Here is a 14207-nt window from a genome sequence, read left to right as displayed (position 1 = left end):
TGGAAAAGTGAATGCGCCAGTACTGACCTTCCTTCGTAACACCCACAGGACCCGAATCACAGGCAGTTCCTGCTCCTGATTCCTGGCTCAAACCCAAAGGAAAACTGCCTACACTTCTGTGCAACAGAATGGACAGTTATTCCGGTTGAAACGAGACAGGGAGTAATTTATGGCATAGCCATGTAACACCTATTAGTTCTTGTTATTTCTGCTACAACAAGCGTTCTTTCAGCAGCCCACTGCACATACCCTTCAGCTCTGTCATTTGTGTTCCTGGAATTAACTTGGGCAGCCAGGCTGTGTTTCAGAGCATATTGTTTTGATTAGATGTTTGGATGTGTTTAAAGGAAAAAGCAACAGGCGAGGCAGCATCTTACCTTTTGTTTTAAACCATGGTTAAGATTCAGGTGGTGTGTAATCCTACTCATGGTGATTGCCTTAGTTTCAACTTGAGATTTATGGACGATACAAATTATACTTTCCACGTGATTATGATGCAGTTCTGGAATTTTTATTACTAACAGCAAGACTGGTTAAATTCTACTCTTACTCTGTTATGGCTGTGATTCCTGGGCTGTGTGCATTCAGTTAAGAACAAATAAATTGTACCCTTAAGAAAAAGCCATAACTTAACACGTATTTTATATATGAAAGTAATAGACTGATATAAGCAACTGTCTTGGCCCTACTTCACAGGTGTTAGGATTTCAGCTATAATCTGGTCCATAGGGAGGGATAGAAATAGGAAGGAAGCTGAAACCAATCTAAAAGACAACTTGTCTTTCATAAGGTTTTCCATAAAGGATGAAGAGTTTCCCCTATACAAAGAATAGCTTGTCTATTTATACCTGATCCAAAAGCAAATTAACGGGGAAATTTGTTTCATGGCTTGGATTGCCTTCTTGTAGTGACTTCTTTGTGTAAAATAAATTTAGACTTTGAAAATTATTGTGAGGTGGAAAGTAGGAAGGGAGCAATAAAGAATGAAGCATATATGACCTAAAAGGACAAAGAATTGGGAAAATTGTGACTACCAATGCCTACAGAAGGAGCAAAAGGCTGACTGATTCAGAATGGACTGAATTCCATAAAGGTTTAAGGCTTAGTTGTAGTTTTTCTTTCTTCCATACCATTAAAAGGCCAAATCATTCTGGCCTCTTTTTTTTCTTTTTCTTTTTTTTTTTTTTTTTTGGCTGTATGGTGAAGCTGGCAAAATGTCATGCAAGTTATTTTATATGTGCAAGCACTACTTAGAATTTCCTGTGCTGGAGCAATATATGGACTTTTATTTGGGAAAAAAGGGGAGAGACCAGCAGTGATATTCTCTACAATTGTTAAAGTTGTTATGATAGCTAAAAATACAACGAGTTGCTATAGGAACTGGAATTTGAAGGCTCACATACTGCTGCTGCTTCTACTCCCTTTCAAAAATCTATCAAAACAAACCTTTTCTTGCCCATAGGTAATAATCTTTAGCTGTCATATTAGCTGTTTTATGTAATGTTTCTTTCCTGCCTGCTCAATTATAAGTTACTTTAAGAAGAAAGCACATTAGAACATACTATATTAAACTGTAAGCATATACTTCATATAGTTTACTGCTAAATGCTAGGGTTGAGGACTGAATAATTCCAATAATCCAAAGAATTTCTTAAGCACCATAGTAAGCACATATAAATGGCTTTTTTGCTATTATAATGTACTTTAAAATGTTCAATATTAACTGCATGATATAGGGTAGATGTAAATACATATTTGGAATGTTGGAATTCTAATCTTACTTTTTTATCCAACATCAGTTCTGTAAGTTCTACATCTGAATTATTTTTATTTTATTTTTGACCTCCGTGGGTTAATCCAAGTTGGTTCTCTGGCATTGTCCAACTTAGCAAATTCTGAACTTTTGGTTTGTGTCTGCCTTTTGCTTGCTCTGTCCTGTGTTAGCTTGTTTTAAATTTCTCTCATGGTTCGACAATATTTAATTAGTATCTTTGGCCATTTATTTCATTCTGATTTTTCCTAGGGCATGGCATTATATAGTAAATTAAACAACTCACTGAAAGGCAAAATCATCATTATCAATTAGTAGCCTCGATTTCTGAAGTGTACCCACGTCTGTAGTGTCAATTTATAGAAAAACAGTTCTCATTGAAATGTTTAAATATTTCTTACTGATCAGGGTTTTTTTTTTCCCACTCACTGTTTCTCACTAGTTGCATCTGCATGTAATTTCGTTCAACTTTACTCGATAATTAGTGGTAGTAGGACCTTGTAGATTGAGTTTGGCTGTAAAAGCAAGGTTTCAGAAAAGCCAGTGACTAAATGATAGGATGAATAGTCCAAAGCCAAAAAAAGCACTCTCTTCTGTGCCTAAGATACTCTGAGAGTACTCAGCCTTTTGATGTAAGATTCACATTTTAGGATGTGAATACTAACAAGCATAATGTGTGGGACCCAGTAACCGAACTTAGGGTGTCAGAATGGTTCTGAGAATCGTATCCACAGATTTGTATAGGCTAATAAATTGGTTTATTCTTTTGGCTGCATTATTAACAACAGCCAAGTTTATTTCATCCTGGGAGGATTAAACATAAAACTGCAAATGTCCAAGTTTCCAACCTTAGACAAAATTCCCTGTATGCTCTTTTCTAATACAAAACCTTCTTTTTGTTTATTTGTTTCTCTCTGTGACCGGTGCCTGTTTAGGTCATTAAGCTCATCCCATACATATGTAAGAAAAAACTCAAGCCCTTTCTCTATATAAAAATCAGAAGTATTCTGCCTGCCTCCCGCTTACGTCCAGTTTACTTGGTACGTCAGAATGAAATTCTCCCAAGAGCTCAAGATTGACCTGGTGCTGCTCTTGCTGAAGTCAGAGGTACTTTTACCACTGACAGCATCAGGAATTAGGCGTCCAATGCTGAGCCCCTTAGAAGCCGTTACTGAAACCTGTTTCTGACTTTGCCTGCACCCTAAAATAGAGGTGTGAGTGATAGGAGCAGGAGGCTCACCGGGGCAGTTTTCACCCTGCTCGGTGGAGGGAGGCGGCAGGGCGGACGCAGCGTTACTGCCCGGCATCACAGCGGCACTGCTGTGCCCTCCCCGCTACCGTGGCTGATGCCAAGTACTGTCAACTAAATTCCAGTGTTAAAACTGACACACTGAACGTATCTGTAGTACAGGCACATCACGATTTTGCTGGGTAGACATAAATGACCATTGAAAAGTACTGTAGGATTAATTTGGGTATAATAAAGAGGAGAAAGCAGCAAGAATGTAGTATTTGTGGTCTTTATTTGCTACTGGCTATTTATAAAAGTTGAAAGAAATGTGACACATTAGAGTGGTGCGTGCACTGTGCTCTGGTTTCAGGACTGGTACAAAAAAGAAAATAAACCCAAAGCATTTTAATTAGGGTTTGCTGTTATGTTAGAAATTAAATGCTTAAGAGAGATGAAGGAATGTGGGGACCTTAAATATTTTATCAGTGATTGATTAGGAGCATACTGGGTTTATACTTATTTAACTTACTCCGTCTATGCGGGTAATTCTCTGTAAATGTTAATCTTTATTCTTGCTCTTCGTATTTTGTGACTGAGCAATCATGTAGTGCTTGCTTACCATTCTTCACCTTTCTTTATGAAAAAATTAACTAGAATACACCAAATCCCAATCTGGCTCAGGATTTAAACTGTCTTTCCTCAGGCAGCACTCGCTTTCAATTTTGAAAAGGAATTTCATAAATTTCTATTTTGTTAGCAATCAGGAGCTAATAGAATTTCTTTTTATTATCTCTTAAAATGAAATAAACGTGTAGTTCATTAGCTGTGATTCCAATTGGATGCCATATTTTTTAAATGCTTTTTTAAGAAGTTTATGTTTCATCTGGTAAGTATTTCGGGTAAGCTGATTATATGGTTTAGAATTGTATAGGATGACATTGAATCTAAATCCCTCAACCATTGTGGAAGATTTGGAGTTTAATGTATCCAAAGCCAGAGGACACTTGCATTTCAGCTTCACAATCCCACCCAACTATTTCTACAGGTTTTTGCCCTGAGATAACAGTAATCTATTAGGAATGGCTTATTTTAAGGACTAAGTCTTAAAAGTTCCCCTTCTAAAACAAATAGGTGGATACAAACTTAAAAAATATATCAGGAAGAAATTCCAAAATGTTAAGTCAGTGGTGAAATATCTATAATCTCTTTTGTCCAACTAATTTAAATTAATAAATTAAATTTAAAAATCCTTGGCATTCAGATGCAATTTATTATGTCCAGTTTAAAAAATTGTCATTGTTATGTGTGTCATTTTATTTTGGACTTCATATACCTTATTACATATATGAACTTAATTTTGTTTGAGGGTTTACTTTCCGTGATCTATGTAGTACAAACCAAATAAAATGCTAAATGCTATTTGACAGAAGGATAAAGTACCTTGTCCATTTTGAGTAGCTCTGTGGTTGCCATGGTAACAGAAGAAAAACCTATCAGCATACAGAGCTTAATTTTCTTTTATATTTCTGTGGTTTGTGCTTATTTAATAGATCTTAAGAAATCACTCCACTTGAAATTTTCTATTAAAAAAAAAGTAACACCCCATACTTTTAGAATTGCAAATTAGTTCTCTTCCTACTGCAAGGTGATAGAGAGCCTCAGAATTAGAGAAATTTATTTATTTATTTATTTATTATTTGAGTAAATGGTTAATAGTCTAAGAATGTGAGTTTTCATTATCCTCGGAATATCTGAAAGTCAGTCAGAATTCAGCAAATAGTAACTGAGTTAAAAAAGACAGGATCTAGAGCCACAAAATTATTTATATGCATATCTTGAGGGCCATATCTAAACGTTGGGGCCTAGGCTGCTTCCCACCTTGCCAGGCTTGTCACTCTGTTCCATGATTTGCAGGAGCTGAAATTTGGAAACACAGCAGTGGTTAGTTAGGTCTACAGTCTGTCACATTTTCTCAACAGCTAGTTTTCTGCTTCATTTGATAATACTTGTTGTTAAATAATCTCCTTTGAAGGTAACTTTGACCACAGGTGTTTGCTCTGGTTTTGTAAGAACTATGCAGAGTTATTGAGGTGAAGTGCCAATTTCAGGAAAATGAATGAGTCTTTAGAAAACAACTCAATGTTTATTTGTATTTTAAAAAAAATATTGTCCACCATAGAGATGTAGATTGCCTTCCATTTCTGTGATGCAATTAACTTGGACTGTAATTATTTAGGCGTCAGATAAGTAGGACACTTAGAATTATTCGTAGCTCTATAAAATATAAATGTCAAACTGATAGTATTTGCACAAGGGCTTTTAGTTTATAATTTTATCAGTGCCATTCAGTCACTGAAAACCTGTAGGATTATGCTGAGCACGAGGAGACCCATTGTATGCACATTATTTCAGATTTTATTACATAAAATTAGAGATCAGGTGAATTTCATATGATGAGATATATAACCTCTCTCCAAACTGACCGGTGATACAGAATATACTACACCAATATACAACTCCTAGAAAACTGAAGAAGTTTGAATGAAATAGGAGCAAAATTATCAGAGTTCTTTCTAGAAGGAAAAACTGAGTGCACTGGTGTTATTTGACCTAAAGAAAAAAGATTCTCAGAGAACACTGTTTTTTCAAACACATAAAAAGCAGCAGCAAAATTGAAGGGAATTGTTTATCATAGTGAGGTAAGATTGGTCAGGAATTGGGTTCAGATTGCAGCAATGAAGTTTTCTACTGCGTATTATTGGAAACTTTCTACAGGTGAAGATAATAAAGAACTGAAATAAATTGCCTATAAGGCTTTGGAGTTTCCACTTTGGAAACCTTCAAGAAGTGATTTCATGTAGATCTGTCAAGTTCATTTCTGCCTTCAGGCACAGTTAAGGACAAAATGAATGCTTTTATTCTTACCTGCTACAATTCCTGGATTATTTTAATTAATCAATTAACTGTGAGATTCTAAATACAATTACTATGTTCCATCAGTGCATGCTTCAGTTTAAGCCAAAAGAAAATAAAGAAACAATACTAGTGAGAGAAATGAAAAAAATAGAAGTGCTAAAAATAGTGTTTATCTCATAGCTGTTGTTACACTTCTCCAAAAAGTGTTAAAGTTTTGTCAGTGAGCTTTCTGATAGATAGTACTAGTACTAGTGAGTGTACTTTCAAAATGCCCGTGTCTGGAAATACATACTGCAATTCAAAATAATAATAGCGTATAGAATAACATTAATAACTTTAATAATCAAAGTTAATTACACAGTAAGTCTACTATTTTATTTAGAGACACCTTCTGGTTTTGTTGCTGTTACATATTGTAAGTTTTCAACAATAGATATGTCGAGGTACTTCATTACAAACAATCCTTTCTCCCCCACAAGATCTTTATATATAAATCTGTTCAATGTGTGTCACGAATTATTCACAGATTGCACTGGAAGGCAGCATCCCTTTATTTTAGTATACACTTCAGAGTCTGTACAGCAGACATTGCAGGTCTTGAGAATGAGCCACATTTCATCTATCATTTAATAGTTATTGACTTCTCTCCTTCTGAAATCCATAGAGATTTCTGTGTGAGTGTTTTTCTCTATTTGGAGCAACACCCTAGGATCTGAACATGCATATCATCGCCGAATCACACTGTTGCCTCCCCATAAACCCAGCTAAGCTAGGTACTAGTGCACCTCTTAGCCAGTTCTGTCCTGCCTAATAGTCCATGAACAACTTACGGTAACACTTATAGTAGAAGCAATGAATAATAAAACAGCAGATGAAAATAATTGTCAGTGCAAGCAGAGTAATGCACTCTTGCAAGTGCCTACTACTTTGGAAAGGAAGGAATGTCTCTAGAAGAAATTTCTAGTAAACAGAGCAGAGGTATTCTGCTTTGTTACTAGTTTGTCTGGTTCACTGGAAAACTCTGTTCATTCCCTTGTGCTTGTTTTTGTGCCTGGTCTTCAAATGATCTTCATCTCCTAGCCTGTGACTGACTCTCTTTTGCCTTCATGCATCACCGCCATGAGGGAGTAGAGCCATTAGAGTAAAGAAGGGAATTAATGAAGCACATAGCAAGGGAAAGAGTTTTTTCCCAGCCCCTATATTCTCATAGTTTCAGCATTCCCACAGTTCATCACTTTGGGACTCAGGCAATGTGTATAAACACATACACTGAACATTATACTTTCTTCCTTCCTAAACTTCATGAGTGGTTTGCCGTAGTTATCTAATTGCTTTAGTCACCATTTTGCTTTGCTAGCCACTGATTGATTCCATCCATGTTTTCTTCTGTTTTAACCACTTTCTTTAGTTCCTAATCCTTCTACAACATGCTTGTTGCAGCTGTGGGAAAGCCAAGACACGTCCAGCAGAAGCAGCTAGAAAAGAGTAAGAAAGGTGAAATAACCTAAATCTACTATCATGGCTGGGGTTTAGATCTATGTTCTTGATATATCTCAGTATGTGTTCGGAGAGGTGTCAATGAAAGTAAAGTTTGCAATGGAATAATGAAACAGTAGCTTCAGTCTAAATTCAGAAATATAAGATTCTGACTGGATTATGCTTTTGTTGGAAGTGACTAGATTTTGGGTTTGATAACAGGGAAGTCTTTGTTACCAGCACCCTTTAAAAGTGATTTAAAAGCTATTTAAAAACTTAATTGGTTTGTTTACTTGTTTTAAATCAATATTACAGCTTATTTTGCTAAGTCAGTTTTCAGAACCAAATTGATGGTTATATTGTATGATCTTGACTTTGTCTCAAGTCATGCTGTCTGCAGAGTACTGGAGGAATATTGTTCTAACCTAGTGGAGTGTTAAGCAGAAAGGAGCGCGCAGAATTTGTACATCATTTTCTCTGCTGACCTTGTCATGTCAGAATCTAGAAAAAGGATAGAGAATAAATAATTCAAGTCTATAAAGTCAGATTGTGCTAGACAAGCATAATCACCCGATCAAGTTCAAATATATATATTGCAAGATCAACAGAATTTCAAAATACGAGTGGATTTTTTTTTACATGTGTTTAGATTTTAATTGGTAAATAGTGGTACACACCATATATATAAAGAACTAAAAATAATAAATACTAGAACACATTATATAGAAATCTTTCTTGAATTAATGTCAAACTTAGAGACAATCTAATTTGTACAGAACTAGTTCTGTCACTCCATATACTCTCAATAAATACAACCACCTATAGTGAAATAATTACTGGCAATTAGTTGTTTAAAATGTACTTTATTGAGTTTGGTTTCTCTTTTATTGATAAGTAGTTTGTGGTGCTCCAGTTATACTACTTTAGAGTGTAGTCATTTACACCCATTTTCATTTAACAATGAAAAACATTTTATTTTTCTTTATCACAAAAACCTATGTAGAATACATATATACCCTGAATATGTTTTGCTTCAGTTTTAGTCTGCTTGTGATATTGGTAACTGCATACCACACTTCTCAAGCTTTTCTTCTTTGAATTTAGATAAAACTTACATGTACTGATTGCTAATACATTGCAATATCTGTAACAAATGGTTGCTGTATACAACCAGCCATAATTAGAAAACACTAAAATTAATTTAGCCCATTTGGTTCTAGTTCTTTCTTTCTTTTTTTTTTTCCTCCTCCTTACTTTTCTTCCACACAAAGCCTCTGTGAAATTTTGGAGTGGATTTTCTGTCAATTCAGGACAGCAGGCAAGCAGGCATAAGTAGCCTACTTCTGACCTAATAAAATGATTTGCAACTCTGAAAGTAAATTATCCTGTTGTTAAAACATATTAGATAACAGATTTTGTGACTTTGTATCATGAGCTGCTTTAAGGCAGAAAACAATGAGTGCATTCAGCGGTCAGTAGATTTTGTCCAGGCAATGATGTGCTTATGGTATTAGCACAGTGTTGTATATCACTTTATCTACTGAATTTTAGCTGTTGCTTTATTGCCAAAACAACAAGTTACTGTAGAGAAAGTTGCACAGCTCCTTGCAGTTATTCTTTGTTTTGACTACCTAGGGTAACTTTGTATCATTGGCTAATTTGTGAACATATTATTCACTGTCATTTCAAGAGTGAGTTAATTAATGAATATGCATTAATAAATATGCCGAACCACCTAAACCTCTTCAGGTTTCCAATGGTGACTTCTCTCCACTGAGAAAATGATCAATTATTCTTAATCTCTATCTCCTATCTTTTCTCCAGTTATTTATTCTAAAGTGAGAAACACAGACCTGGTTTGACACAAATCACTGAAGCAAGTAAGATACTTAATAGTATGAAAGCATTGCTGCTGTGATAAAGTTTATTAGAACGACTCATTCTGGCTTCTGATGGTCCAGAGAAAGGATTATTACAGCTTTGCCGATTACGAAATTTTCATGCCAAAACCGTATAGGGAAACAAGAAGAGATTCTCCATTAACCTCTTCACTGCAGGGCTGCGTAGTGTGGTCTCAAAACCATGAAAAATCATGAAATAGTTAGAAAAGATATGTAGATGGCTGTTGTTATTCACTGAACACTCTTGATCTAACTAATATCAAAATATTTATTTTGTTGATCGATCAGCAACAGTTCTCCCTAGAACAATACAAGCAAAGCCAATTAAGCTACTTGTTCTTCAGTATTCAAGAATAGTTCATAGATGTTTCTGTAAAGAATGCTACTTTGTACACTGTTTTGTCTTTTGTCTACCACTGAAAATGAATTGAAACAAGAAACTTCCAAGACTGAGACAAATGCAGTCATTGTCACATTCATTAAAGTGAGATGAAATGGTCAGATGACACAAGAGTATTGTGGTAAATATGGTAATGCAACATTAAAGCAAGAAAATCATATGTGGGCTAAGACAGGATAGAAATATTTGCTCTTTCAGTTTGATAGTTAAATATTTTTGGGTTCTAAAACCATTAAGGTGTTGTTTTGGTTTCTGAGACTGCTTGGAATACATTAGTTTTGTTGTGGACTAAATTTGTTATTTTTCACTTGTTGCTGCTTGAGGCTTAATGGTAAACAAAAATGTTCCAAATCTGCGAGTGTAGATGCTTAAAATTAAGCTTGTGTTTATATAGCTTACTGAATCAAGAATTAATTCTCAGGATTGAAATGAAAACCATGGCAAAAAATAAGAGCAAGTGATTTAGTTATGATTATAGGCAGAATATTAAAAAAAGTTGAAGGACTACTTTTGCAAGTGTACAGGTGAAACTTGCTGTGTAAAGAACTATGGATATAAGGAATCATTCACAGAGCAGCAGGCAAAACTCTTGATAGTCAGTAGAAGGTAGATAATTGTAACAATCTGTCCAAATAGTTCACTATAAATTAACTGAGAAGGAGTTATAATGAAGAAAGACTAGGATCACAGTTCATTGAACAGTTCAACGTAATTGAGTTCCTGAAGTGATATGATATGGATTAAGGGCTCAACTTTAGTAGGTCAAAGAAGTAATTGTCCTTTTAAGGTGAAATTTCATAAGGTGGCTGAGCCAATATAATAGAGAGTGGGGCAGAGGAATGACTGCCACTTTTAGCAGCAACAATTGCCTGTTATCTGGTGAGACCTTCCCTTTCTAAAACATTAGCTATAATGCCCTGCAGCTTCTAGAGAGAAGTGGAAAAACTGTGTAAGTCATGAGAAAACATCCCCACAAGGTTCTGAGGGGCTAGAACAGGAAGAAAAAATTAAAAAGGAGAGTTTGTTTAGCCTATGTGGACTCCACAGCAGTTGAAAACCTCACATATACATTACTTAATTATTTTGGATTATATTCAAACTGAAATACATGCAAGGCCTTGTTATGCTTATAGGTACAAAGATATTTATAATTTAATTGTGCAGAAAAAAACATGACAACAGCATTTTCTTAAGACTGTTTTATAATATATGTAAGAAGTGTAATATATTTTGAGGTTCTTTCATATATCTGACTCCTTATTTGGATAGATAACCATTGGATATAGGTTGAGTAGGGAGTTCAAAATTTGGCTGACTATACATATATGCAGAGTTTCCATGTAAATTACATAACATATACAATATGATTGTCTATGTCAATGGCTTTATGGTACTTGGAAAAATATCAGGGAAAGGTTTTTGCCACACTCTGATTTCTTTTTCCAACAGTATAACTGATTATGGAATACTTTTAATTTTCCTACTTATCACCTTGTTGAAGTGTCAGTTCCAAACCTTAAAAATAGCCAAAAGCAAAGTGAACACTGCTGTGAATTGTTATTGTTGCCAAATGGCAGCTTTTCCTTTGCAGGGACAGAGAAAGGGATTGAACTTAACTGATTGCATTTTTTTTTTCCTTTTCCTTTTCTTTTTGAGAAGTGCTTTAATTTTTTGTTGAAATTGCTCTTTGGGTATGAAATCCATTTAATTCTTCACATTATCTGCAACAATAGTCATCTTAATTGAGGAAGCAATAATCAGCCTCTTAACATGCAGAGGCATACAACTGCTGCCTGGCTCTCGTGAAAGGTGTCAGCTGTACCCATATTCTCTTTTATTTCCCTCAGAAGACCTTTGGTGTACACTATTGATTTATAATCGCATTGTTTGCATATGATCTATTTCATGCCTTAGTAATATTCGCAAAACTTTTCTCCTCTTTCTGGAGCTAATACAGGAATTTCACAGAAAGTTCACTAATCAAAGTCTTCTGCTTTATTTTTAGTATTTTGTGTTATTGGTGATTCTTAGATGGATATAGTATCCAAAGATCATACCTTAGGTTAGGATTCCCTATTTGGCTTCCCTGGTATGAAGACAGATCTGAAGAAAAACAGCCTTGGTTTCAAGAAGCATGCAGCCTAAACAGACAATGCACAGAAGTTGGAGGAATGTAAAGAAGAATAAGAGTGACTTTGCCTGTCACCACCTACTTGTCATACAGATGACCAAAACTTAAGTCTTCTAACTGTCAGCCAAGTGCTGTATCCCTACAATAACTTGGTTCTAGGTAAATTTAACAGAACTAGTCACATCACCGTGGCACATGCAGCAGCTATAGAATTCTGCTTTTTTAAAGAAATAAATGTAACCTGAAGCAATATTGCAATTGTTGATAATCAGAACAACAGAAGTATAACTTACAGATATGAATCGCAGATTTAGCATTATAAAATGCATGTCCATGTGGGGGTTTAAAATTTACAGTGTTTTTCAGGAATACTTTTTTCGTCCTTCCCTTTTTAGGAGCCTTGTCTTGTTCAGTGGCACATATCTTGAGGGTCAGAAGATTCTCTAAGCAATTTATGGTTTTCTGAGATCTCCAAGAACATGGAATACATTTTAAGACAGGCTGTGGTTATATGGCAGTATCTGAATCAAATTGCATTTTACACATTTTTTTTATATGACTATAAATAGATTTTGAAAAGCAGCAGCTGTACTAAAGTGTTAAAATCAGAGTCCCCAAAGTTTGGCACCAGAGGCATTTTGCTTCTTGAGACCATATCTAATGTTTTAATAAGACTTATCACATTCTTCAGAAGCTATTACCATGAAGTAAATCTGAATGATATTTCTGGGCAGGTGATGATACCAAGTTTTCTCCTAGCAGGCAGGAATATTTGCAGTAAATTCACTATATTCATATGTCCATTCAGGAGAAAAACACAAGACTCTACCCTTTGTCTGGCTTGACACAGTTAAAGAACATAGCTGAAACAGTGTGCACAAAAAGCTGCCTGCAACCAATCCACAAATTAGTTTGAACGCTTTTCAGTATAAAAAGTGTGCTCTGTAGAAGCACCTTCAGAATTTTTAGTTATGATTCCAGGAATGTAATTTCATATCTGTTTCTAGATATGCAGCAATTATGTTTTGGTTCATGTTTTTTTTTGTGGTTTGTTTTTTGTTTGTTTGTTTGTTTGTTTTCTTTTGTTTTGTTTTTTGTTTGTTTTGTTTTTTGTTTGTTTGTTTGTTTGTTTTAATGCTCTGCATTTACTTTACTGTGTAGCAATATTAGGAGGAGAAAATAACTTCAAAGCTCTAATTTGCCTGTCTGAAGTCTATGCCATATAAACAGTTCACTTTGACCCAACATCTGCTTAGTGTTTTCACCTTTTGAGAATAGGTTTTTAAAGCAACTACAGCATATAGATGTCATTTAGGAGTAACAGGGGAAAATACCAGATGGTATTTTGCTGTAACAATGTGGTTACTTCCAAGCTAGTGGCCTTACTGCTACTGTGTAGAATCCTGGTCATGTAGCTAATGACAACATAGACCCCTGCTATGCTTAATTTTTCTGAGGTTTCTACAAACGCTGCAAAAACTCACTAGAATGATAATGCTTTGTACAGACCTGAATCTTTTGTATGTTTTTCTATTTCTTGACAGCCTCTTTGTGGAAAGATTTTTAATACTGCACGTAAATATCTTTTTTTACTGTGTGTACTGTCTAGTACAATATACACTTCCCAAAGTCACTTGGTAACAGTGCAAATCAGTTAGTAACTGCACACACTTATTACTATTTTTACATTATTATATCAAGATATACAGAGTCTTCTGACAGGTGATGTAATTGAGAAAAACTCTTTAGTTGTCCAAGGAAACTAAAAATTGTTGTCAAATCAGAGGTACTGAGAGGTAGTAGGATAATTGCTAACATTTTCCACTATTTCAGACAATGTGGAAGTGGGAGGAGTGGTTGGCAGACCAGAGGTTTATGTTGCCATTAAAACATAATGGACAGAGAGGACTCTTATAAAGTTCAACAAAGGGAAATGCAAAGTCCTGCATCTGAGAGAGAACAACCCCCTGTGTTAGTACAGGTTGGTAACTGGAAAGCAGCTTTGTAGAGAAGGTACCGATGGACAAGAAGTTGACCATGAACTAGCAACACGCTCTCAGTGCAAACCACTCAGAGAGCCTCTTGGGCTGCATTAGGAAGAACACAAGTCAAATAAGGTGATCCTTCCCCTTCACTCAGCCCTATTTTACTTAGGTGAGGCCACATCTGGAGTGCTGGGTGTAGTTCTGGGCTCCCCGGTAAAAGGGAGCCATGAAGATGCTGGGGTGAGTCAAGTAAATACCACGAAGATGATGAAGGGACTGGAGAATCTGTCATACCAGGGAGAGACTGAGACTTTGGACTATTTAACCCGGAGAAGAGAAGGCTTGGGAGGGATCCTTTCAATGTGTTTAAATACCTGGTGGGAGAAAGTAAATACA

The sequence above is a fragment of the Tyto alba genome, unplaced genomic scaffold (assembly GCF_018691265.1).
Source record: "Tyto alba isolate M040663 unplaced genomic scaffold, T.alba_DEE_v4.0 Super-Scaffold_6, whole genome shotgun sequence".
NCBI lineage: Eukaryota > Metazoa > Chordata > Aves > Strigiformes > Tytonidae > Tyto > Tyto alba.
This window is presented reverse-complemented; position numbering follows the sequence as displayed.